Below are 9,794 nucleotides of genomic sequence, written 5' to 3'. Positions count from 1 at the left end.
TTTTTTTGTTTCTTTTTGAGGGTATTAATAAGGTATAATTAATTGTGTCTTAACTTTTGAAAGAGTTTTCTAAGACTGAGGGAGGCAACTGGGGTGTTCATGATAAATAGTTAAGAAAGGTATCCTTGATTATAGTTAAATTGGTTTGAATTTCAGATATTTATTATTGAAGTTACTCCTGTCTTCTCCCACTTTGGAAAAGGCAGTTGAATAAAATCCTGGACACTCTACTCTTCTGCCAAAAACAGTGAGCTGATATTTGCAAACTAAAAAAAAAGAGCCCTTAGAAATATGTCAGGCCACACTCTGAACCTTTCCCCCCCTAGTTTTCTCCTTTGTGTTTCAGTTACGGTACTAACAATGTGGATGATACTGAAACTCTGCATAATGTGAACAGGATAAACTATGTATAAACTGCTTTTCATGGGCCAGTTCTTTATTATAAATGAATTTAGCTTTAAACACATACACATGTCAGTGTTTGGTAGCTCTGCTCACAGTGAGGGCTTGGTGCATATTGTCCCGGAGAAGTAGGAGGAGTGATGTGGCAAGTCACTGTATCTGATTTCATAAAATAGTGACAGTATGCTTCCTAGGCAAGATTTGTATTTGACCATAAGGGGAAAAGTGTGTCACTGGAAAAAAATGCATATGCCTCTATATTCACATATATACTTTATTCTCCAGATTAAAAAAAAAAACTATAAGGCTGATTCCAAGGAAACAGAAAGGAAGAAAATAAAACTAAAGAGAACAAAAGGAAGAAGAAAGACAGAAGAAAAGGTAAGGGTGGAATTAGAATGAAAAAGCCTGACCAAATACATACATATATATGGAGAAAAAAAGAAATCAGAAACTCTGAGCCAGAAACCAACAGAAAAAAAATAGAAGAGGGAGGAGACAAAAAGGGGGGAAAAATAGAAAAAAAAAGTTGTCTGTTGGTGCATGTGGCCGGTGGCTGTGCTGGTCTGGAGGAGAGGCTGGCTCTGCTGGGCCAGTCAGTCTTGCTCCACTAAGTAATCCGAGGCCAGGCACGGCGGGGCAGGGTTTGGTGTAAGCATGTGCTGCCTCCATTGGGGGCCCACTGTGCTGCTCTCTGAGGTTTCATTCGGTTGATATTGGGAGGGGGAATGGTGTCACCCCTAGTTCTCCACCAGGAATTTGGGCTTTCGACCCACATCGTTCAGGCAGTGCTCAAAGAACAGAGAGGACAGTCAACTAGCCCTGAGCCACAATTCTCCTGCCGTTTCTCCTCAGGACTTGGTTGGGACCCAAACCTGATCTCTTAAAAAATCTGACATGGCCTGGATCTGGATGTGCTCCCCTCCTCTGGAGAGGAGCCTCCCCACCCTGTTGCTGAAAGGCCTCTGGCTGGAACTTGCACAATCTTTTGACCTTGGGGAGTCAAGAAACCCTCTTCCCACAGTGCTCTAGGCAGAGGACTGTTCTCTGCAGTGCACCCCAGAGATCAGGACACCACACAATGCAATCCAAGGCCAGGTCCTTCTTCTTCAGGAGCATGCACCATGGCTTTGCTGCACCGGTTTGATAGAGTTTCCCCACCTGATTTATTCTTAGTGTGTATGTATATCAGCCTCACAAAAGAAGGATGCCCTTCTATTGGCAGCAACACAATAAACCGAGAGGACTTTTTGTTTCTTAAGTTGTATTGAAACACTCTGAGTCCCCACTAGCCAACTTAGTAGTGTTCAGTTTTAGCTTGTAATGTTAGCCTGTAAGATTGATGAACCAAATCTTTCTTCATATATCTATATATCATGCATTGTTTCCTAGAAAGACTCAGAACCAAACCCTCTTATCCATCCTTTCCTTGGGACACCAATACATACCTCCGAGTAGAACAATATTTCCTGGCATAACTGAGTCTGAAGGCAACCAGGAAGGGTTACAGATAACCGTATTCCTCTTTTATGGATTAACTGCCCTAAAGTTTTTTTAAAAAACTTCATGGCATGGTCATGTGGGTGGCTAAGTCTGGTAAGCTTCTGACTTCACTCAGGTATGATGATCTCGTGGTTTTACTTCAAGCCCATCCGTGGGCACTGTGACGACAGCCCGTGCTTGGAGCCTGATTTAGATTTTGTGTCTCGCTCTCTCTCTGCCCCTCTCCCACTCTCTCTCTCTCTCTCTCTCTCTCTCTCTCTCTCTCTCTCTCTCTCAATATAAAGAAACATTATGAAAAAAAATTTCAGCCAGGCAATGACTTTGAAGTTGGTGTGTGGGCAAGAGTCTGCCTTCTTCCCAAATGGCTGGCCTCCTAAAAAAAAAAAAAGTCCATGTTCTTCTCCATCAAAACTCCTGTCTTAAGTATTGGCTTTGCAGGAGAATAATAGCTGCACTTGGGATTCTTGTAACAAAATTGATGGGGGATCATTGAGTACAATGCTCAGGAAAAAGTTCTTGAAATATTTTATGGCACATCATTGTAAGTTTATTCCAGTAGCACAGGACAGGCCCAGTGGGCAGAATGAGCTGCACTTTGGCTGTATAAAGCTGCTCAGGGGTGGGTCTTGCAGGGAGTATTAGATCATAAATGTTCCTACCTCCAATTTTCTACTCCTCAAATACTATTCCAACATTTGTCCCTTGGTTACCGCTCAGTTTGATAAGATGTACAGGCAGTCATGAGACCCTGGATGAAGCAACCAGCACATACTTGATCTTATCAAATCTAGGCAAGCTATAGGTCCACCTTCTGGCCTAAAGGTGAACACTTTTCTGTTTCCATCCCATATCACCCCTAACTAATCTTTGATCCTGAAATCCTTAAAGTTGTTGAATGGTGAAGGGCTCAACTTCTATAACTTCTTCAAGGGGCAGGGGTTGTCAGGATGTCCCAATCTATGGACCAAAATGGGTCACTCTTTGTCCCTACATGTTGCTATTACAGAAAGCCATGGTTGTAGAGGGCAGAGGGGACATTGAGGGGAATTTGTTTTGCGTAGGATGCATGATCTGTTGGCTGGGCAAAGGAGTAAGGAACTGCTTGCACATATCATGACAACAGGAGAGAACAAAGCAAAAGAGAGAACACATTAGAGTTATTATAATCAAAAATCAGAAGGGCAATGAGAAAACGTTTTAGGGAGCCCATTGTTCACTCCTCCACCAGGAATTTAGTCATTACTTGACAGGAGATAAATCAAGAAATAAACCCTTTATTATAGAAAATATTCTGATGGTCCCCATCAAAGGGAAGGTGTGTGGGGGAATGGATTAATACGTGCTGGGAATTAAGGAATGCAACTGTTGTGATGAGCACACACATATTTTAACAGGAATTAAAATAAAATCTTAAAGAAAACATTAAATAAAAAAGAAAAAGTAGTGGGATGCTAGTAAAATACCAATATATCTTTGCAATATGAATGGATAAAAGTGGAGAATACTACTTGAAGTGGTCGCAATGAAGACGACTTCCCAGATATCGGTAGAGGACACCTCCTTCCCAAAAGGGCATATGACTGTACAACGATATTTCTTAATAATTCAGTCCTAAAAATTATTGAAATTAGTACCCCTAGGTCATCATATCAGAACAAGAATGATTCACTTTTTATTTGGTTTATTTTTGAGAGAGAAAGAGTGCAAGTAGGGGAGGGACAAAGAGAGAGAGGGAGACAGAGGATCTGAAGCAGGCTCTGAGCTGTCAGCACAGAGCTGGTCTTGGACTCAAACCTACCAGCCATGAGATCATGACATGAGCCAGAGTCAGATGCCAAACAGACTGAGCCACCCAGGTGCCCCAGATCAAGAATGCTTCTTGAATGCTTGCAATCTTTATTTTGAACAAGGATCATACAGTGCATTTGGAGGCATACCTGTATCTAGATGTGACCTTCATATATTTTAATAAATACAACCTATCAGTGTTTAATGTGTTAACATTTGTATGTAATGAATGGCACACTATCCTGCCACTAATATTAACCTACCTCACCTTATTTAAAAATGTAGATAAGAGCATCTACCACCTCTTTGGTATAGATATAGATGTAATTAGATAGATAGAGATGATGATATGGGTTTAGATGATGTAAATCTGCATATAATAGATAACATAGATAGATAGATAGATAGATAGATAGATAGATAGATAGATATAGATACCCGGTTGTCATTTTCTCAGTGGCCCCAGACTTTAAAGAATGAATGGTTATAATTCGCACACTTCATCTATTACATCATTTTCTCTGCCTTATAACTCCTAGGACATCAAGATGGATACATTACAGAAAAATAAGGGTACTGTTGACAGTTTACCTCAAGTATTTCTTGATTGTGTTTCTTGGGATCGATTTTTTTTAGTCAGTTTTACTTGCAGAGCGCTTGAACCGACACAAAGCGTCATTTGCAAATTCTCTAAACAACATGCTACACAGTCACAGGTCAGTATAATTTCTCATATGACATCCCAACCACTGCCCCGGTGAGCAACTGCCTCCTCTAAGTCCCTAGGCATTCCACTGGGCAGCCTTTAGAGATGATCCCCACAGATTTACCCAAATATGTTTTAGTATCAAGGGCTCAATCTGGACTTACCCAAGACCTCCTACACTCTGCACCCAATAAAGGATTGGGCCCCAGGTCATGATGGTGGGGTTCTTTTGATGTTTCAAGCAAGTAAATGCACACGCATGACAGTGCAAGGTATGTAGTAAATGCTGCATAGGTAGCAGAAAATTACTCCAATAAGAGGCAAGGCACGAGAGAGGAAAAATTACAGGAAGAATGGCATGAATTCTGCATGTGGAGAAAGGACACCTGTTTCCAATTCACACAACTGACTCTCTGAATAGTGAAACATAAACTTCACTTGTTTCATTTCTTAAGTACCTTCAGTTCCTCTCAATCTCCCATATGTCTTTTCCAGTTACATATGCCTTCCAGACAGCTCTTTGTCTGTGTTATGATTAGAGTGTCCTGACTGACCTCTTAACTGAGAATAGAGGGATTCAAGACCAATGGACCACGGTACTGATTCAAACATTTAGCACTGGCAGGGATTGAACGTGGATGAAGAATGATGATGGACCACTCTTTAGAGAGAAATATAAGATCTATTAACACACGTGTAGAGAAATATTTTGAAATGTGGGGAGGCGATTGGAGAGAGCCTGTAGTCAGTCCAAAGTTCGAGGCAGTTCCTGATGGTGTTATCTGAGAATAAATGTAACAGAGTTGGGGACTTGGCCAAATGGTGAGTTCCAGAGATCAGGGAACTGCTAATTTTCTTTATAATATATTGATTTCCTGCATATCCCTTACTAGCAGTTGCCTCTGGATGCCAGAGATTACTAATTTATCAGGTAGTTTTGGATGCTGTTAGCTCTTTGGACATCACTTTACAATGTCATGTGGCAGAGTCAAATTGGGAACTGAAGGATCCTCCTGGATGCTATAATAGGCAGGATCAGCAAGGCATGTATTGTAGTTCCACAAAGTGCTGGTATACCAGGTGTCTAAGCCCAATGTAATTTGGGTCCACTGTGCATGGATGATCTTCCAGGGATTCTGACTCATAGCTGTCAGGTACTTCCTTCATTACCATTTAACCTGTGATCAGGGTAGTCATGAGCTCTAGGCTCTCTTTTACCCCTTTCCCCATAGTGGGGACACATGTCAGCAGGCAGGGGCAGTGAGCACTTCTGCTTCAAACAGTCCACCCAATTTTTAGGCCAGAATTCCCATGGTCTTTCATAGCTCTTACTGTACTTACACCATTTTTTTGGGGTGTGTGTGTGTGTAAATAGGATTTTTATCTGCTGTGAAAACCTGTCCCATCAAGTTGGGTAGCAGGTTCCTCATATTTACCATGAATACAATGGAAATATAATAATGTTTTATTTTGTAGCTCGTATTTATGTTCAGCTATCCCAAGAAGAGTAATATTTCTAGAAAATAAGATACATATTTTCTTTTATGAACACAAAGAATAAGAAGAGAGCCCATGTCTGATAAAATGACTGAGGCATCATAGGAGGTATCCTCTCTTTCCTCATTTTTGCTGTGGCATTATGCATATGCAGGTATTGTGCGCATCTTTTTTCCCTAATGACCCCAATATGGTGATCCTGCCACTGGGCATCAAACTTTGTTTCATAAACTTTTTTTTTAATGATAGTTTCTGAGAGAGACACACAGAGTGTGAGCCAGGGAGGATCAGAGAGAGAGGGAGACACAGAATCTGAAGCAGGCTCCAGGCTCTGAGTGGTCAGCACAGAGCCCAATGCAGGGCTCAAACCCATGAAATGCGAGATCACGACCTGAGCCAAAGTCGGTGGCTTAGCCAACTGAGCCGCCCAGGCGCCCCTCAAACCCTGTTTCATGATGAAGAAGGTGTATTATAAAATCTAAGAGTACATAGTGATTTTGAGAGGAAGATATTTCCTTTGCATTCAGGACCGTCATCCTCCACACATGAGTCTCCTCCATCTCCCTGACCAGAGATGTGTCACGTGGCACTCTAAGCAACTCACTTAGTGTTCTAACTTAGTGTTCACTTCTTCTGTGAGAAGCCCAAGTGGACATCCAGGAATATCATTAAAAATGACTATTTTTACCAACATTGTATCACAGTATCTGAAAGTGTCACTATCGCCTTCATCACTGCAATAAGGTGTTACAAAAGGAACCTCAAATTTGGAATATGCCTAATCCAGATCAAAAAGAATCATTATGTATGCAAATAGATTGCTTATTTTAAGGTAGGCATGTACAGGTGTTCAACACTGCACATAAATTATTTAGGATACTATGGGAAAATCATTGGGGTGAATTAATGTTCCTTTATTTTTCAGATTATTTTAGCTGGCAGAGACAGAATACAGGAGAAAAAATCTCAGAGAAATACATGCACCCCAAAACCAAATTATGAAATTGAGACCTCTAGAAAAGACCAATGCAGATAGTTTTTCTGCTTTGTAGAGAAAGAGACATTTCATCTGTGAGTATTCACAGCAGAAAGGAACTTCTGACGGGACTTCAATTAGTATGAAATTCTAGATGGAATTTGGTTAGTGGTTGGTGGCAAACTAGTGAACAGTAACAAGGTTTGTTCTTGAAGACTGCTCAGCTCTAAATTCCCTGTCTGTGGTGGGAACACTATCTCTTTAACTCTCTGGGCAGGATAGGGGTCTATTACATGGAAGATTGATTTCCTGCTTATGGGGGACAGCTGGGGGGCAGAGTGTTCCTACTACATCGGCTGTTTCTTAAGTAGCTTTTCCTTCAAAATGATCAACATGGCAAAGGAGCACATTTTAGAGCAGCCTGCTACTGTCCCCTGCACCAGTCAGGAATGGACCTGGCACAACACCATAGGGTAGAGAATTCAGAAGACTAGAACCCTCTCCCTGCACAGAACCACTCAGATGCACCTTCTTTGGAAGACTTTCCAGGTCCGGCTTCACTCTGGACTGCCCCTCAGTGAACACATTGAAGGAACTGAACATTTGGTTGGGCTGTTTATTTCCAGTGTCAGTGGGAAGTGCCCACTTTTTACTGAACCCCAAAAGCAGGTATAGGGAAAAAGAGTACTGCATGTTTTGGTGCCTACATTTCACACTTTCTCATTAAAGTCAGTGTTTCTTGTGCATACTCATTCAGCACCTTGTTTTCCATTTAAAAACATCCAACTGTTGTGAAGATTAAAACAGTAAATATCCGGGGTGCTGGGGTGGCTCAGTCGGTTAAGCGTCAGGCTTCCTATCAGGTCATGATCTCACAGTTCTTGGGTTTGAGCCCCGTGTCGGGCTCTGTGCTGACAACTAGCTCAGAGCCTGGAGCCTGCTCCATATTCTGTGTCTCCCTCTCTCTCTGACCCTCCCTTGTTCACGCTGTCTCTCTCTATCTATCAAAAATAAAGAAAAAACAAAAGAACCCCAAACAAACAAAAATAAAACAGTAAATATCTATACACGTTGTGAAATTATAACCCACAATTGATTTCACTCTTGATGGCTGCTGAACCAAAAGATACCCCCAACCAAAACATAGGAAAAGAACCAGTTTTTCTTGCAAGAAAAGAACACCAGGTATATTTCCCAATCTATCTCCCCACACAACAAAGTCGGCTCAGATTTACACCGAGCACACGTGCATATATGTCAAGGGATGTGGCAAAGGATATTTCATTTTCAAATCAGCCAAAAGTCACCTTAAATTGAGAGTCCAGGTCCTAGTTGATTGAAGTCACTGGACCAGGAACGAAAATAAGAGTATGTTGTCTGCATAAAGTAGAAGTCTCCTGGAATACCAGTGATGCAAAGACAAAAGAAGTGGAAAATGTTGCCAAAATATCACCATAAATATGGCAAGCAAAGAGTTACCTCCGTAGTGTACAACAGAACTCTTATAAATTCATATGAAAAACACAGCCCGTTAGAAAAACAAAACTGTCAAAGAGCACACAATTTGAGCATAAGACACTAAGGTCTGAGGACCCTGGTGACAGAAAACACGGGTCATGTCTCTGCAGAATTCGGGCCCCCAGGCACCGAGCTGAGTGCCTTGCGGATCTGTCTTGACTTAGTTCTCCAAAGGGCCCATGGGGTGGGCTCCACAGCCCGACTCTGGTTTGTTGATGGAGCCAGAGGCCATTACAGAGAGATTCAAAGCTCCCCAAGCGCCCAGGTTCTAATCAGAAGAACTAAGATTTGAGCGCATCTTGGACTCTGAAGCCTTTAACCACTAGGCTATATAAATACCATTTTAAAAAGCAATTTGGGGTGCCTGGGTGGCTCAGTCGGTTAAGCATCTGACTTCAACTCAGGTCATGATCCCACAGTTTGTGGGTTCGAGCCCGTGCAGGGCTCCGTGCTGACAGCTCAGAGCCTGGATCCTGCTTCAGATTCTGCATCTCCACTCTCTCTGTTCCTCCCTCACTCACACTCTCTCTCTCAGAAGTTTACTTCCAGATGGAAGCAGAGACATCATCAAAGACGGTGAAGGAGAAGGCTTATTCCAACATCACTCCTAACACGACGTGGGAAACAACCCAAGAGCCCGCCAGGCCAGGACCGATGGAATGAATCACGGCGTCTGCAGTGGAAGACTGTGCATCCATTAAAAAGCGCGTTTTCGAAGAACTCGGGAAGAGCAGGTGGAATCGTAGGAGCAGCAGACGGTGCTGTGAAATTCAGAGAGGAAGGTGTTTCGCCTGGGTCTTGAGGAGTAGGAGGGAATTTCACAAGCAAAGGAGGAGTAAGAATGGTCCGGACAGAAGTCAAGGTGAGCCAGGAGCAGAGAAAGCCTGGCATCCTGGGGTTGTGTGGGGAGGCCAGTGGCGGGCAGTGGGCACCACACAGCAGTGAGGCCAGGGCAGTGGCGGGCAGCGGGCACGGCACAGCGGTGAGGCCAGGGCAGTGGCGAGCAGTGGGTACAGCACAGTGGTGAGGCCAGGTGTGGAAGCGGCTCTTGAACCACCCAGACTTCCAGGCAGTAAGGAGACACTGAAGAGGTTTTTTTTTTTTTTAATAATAGTATATTGTCAAATTGGTTTCCATATAACACACAGTGCTTCTCCCCACAACTGTCCCCCACCATGACCATCACCCCCTCCCACCCTCCGCCTCCCCTTTCAGTCCATGGTTCCTCTTCAGTATTCAGTAGTCTCCCTTGATCTGTGTCCCTCACTCTTCCCCGCTCTCTTTCCCCCTTCCTCTCCCCATGGTCCCCTGCCAGGTCTCTCCTGTTAGACCTATGAATGCAAAGGTCGAGGACAGGGATAGATGGGCAGATATGTGACCAAAGAAATAACTGGAGTTTTTAAT

The sequence above is a fragment of the Suricata suricatta genome, chromosome 5 (genome assembly GCF_006229205.1).
Source record: "Suricata suricatta isolate VVHF042 chromosome 5, meerkat_22Aug2017_6uvM2_HiC, whole genome shotgun sequence".
NCBI lineage: Eukaryota > Metazoa > Chordata > Mammalia > Carnivora > Herpestidae > Suricata > Suricata suricatta.
Note: the sequence above shows the minus strand (reverse complement) of the source record.